We start from the raw sequence: 1662 nt of genomic DNA, 5'->3' as shown, positions 1-1662 counted from the left end.
GCACACTCACCGGACCTGGGCTAGGACTGGGTCTGGGGGCTCCCGGAACTCGGCAGAAAATCCTACTCGGCGGGCAGGGTGGGGGAGGCACTCCAAATCTTTCTTATCACTGAATTAAGAGAAAGTAGCTGTATATCTCTCCTAACTATTTTTTGGTTATATCCGCCTTTGAAATCTCGTTCTGTCTCACTTTGTTCTAGCGAATAAATCTTCATTGATGACAGTCCTCTTTGCCGGAGGTTAAGCACTTCAGAAACGTATCGATATCCTGGGAGCAGGCCATTTGCCAATGACTGCAGTGTGAAACAGGACAAAAACCTCAATCAAGCATCCAGTGTATCTGTGGTAATTTCTTTTACTTTACAGATTAGGCCAAGAGTAAGCTACCTCATAACTACCTTTTTTGCTTGGTTCATTCTCTTTTATTTTCCCATTTCCCCCACCACCTTGTGTGTTTTGTGGCAGAACAATGCACAATGTGCCCAAAGTCTTGTCTCAAGCTTTGCTTTTAGGAAACCTGACCTACGAATGTTGCTACCAGGAATTCTATTCTACCAGATGAACTGTAAGAAAGGGATTCTGAGATTGGATCATTTACTGTTTCAGGTGCAATAAAACCCTAGTGGTATTTGGGACAATGACCTTAATCATAACCCTAATTCTAACTGTATCTCAACTTTAGCTCTTAGTTCTTGGCAGTGAAATTACCATAACTTTTACCCAGAGTGAAACAAAAGCAAAAACAAGGGAGTAAGCAGGCTTGCGCAATTTCTCTGGACTTTTAGAAATTATGGAAAAATGATAATCGCAGGACTAGGGATTTAGTGGCTAATGCTGAAATCATGAATGCTTCAGAAGAGGGGAAGTAAGAGTCATCGTGAAATCTAGTCTTAATTTGAAACAAAGAATGATTATCAGAACACATTTTGCAAATGCTTTAACTAGCAGAATTAGGAATCTTGCTTTATATCAGCATGTAGGTCAAATGAGCATAATAATAATTAATATTGGGAAACATACAACTAAGCTGTTCCCATTTTTTTTATTTGTATCTTTGTTATCCATAATGCAATTGGTACACATAACATATCACGCTTGAGTGAATCTTTTACTTTCCCTGCCTTCTTTCTCCTTCCCTTCTCCTCTTCACCCAGATTCCTTCCCAATATTAATTATGAACAGTGTTAGAATATTAAAGGAGACATAAAATATAGCTATATTTATTCCAGCCCAAGATGTTAAGTATTGCTGCGGAAAAACTAATCTCGTAAAGTTAATCTCTAAGTGGTATGTTCTGAGTGTTCACTGAGTTTAGTAAATTGAGACAGAAAAGAGCTCAGATGTTGGTGAAAATGAGAAGAGAAAGTTAAGGCTTTCCTGGGTGTGTGGTACGATGTACCACATTTTTTATACTGAAAATGTTATGCAATAGTATCTAATTCTCACAGCTATCCCAAGGAGGAAGATATCAGTGTTAGCCATATTACAGATACAGACAGGGCAAAGTGAGGCCATGTACAAAGTCACACTGCTTCAGATTATGCACAGAGGAAAGCAGAAAAATTAGAACTCAAAACCAAATTTGATTTCAGTAAATACTGTGCCTTTCTCTTCACTTTCCCTCCCTTCCTTCCCTTCCCTTTCCCTTTTCTTTCCATTTTA

The sequence above is a fragment of the Octodon degus genome, unplaced genomic scaffold (assembly GCF_000260255.1).
Source record: "Octodon degus isolate 3935 unplaced genomic scaffold, OctDeg1.0 scaffold00022, whole genome shotgun sequence".
NCBI lineage: Eukaryota > Metazoa > Chordata > Mammalia > Rodentia > Octodontidae > Octodon > Octodon degus.
The sequence above is the reverse complement of the archived record's forward strand: the minus strand, read 5'-3'. Positions refer to the sequence as shown.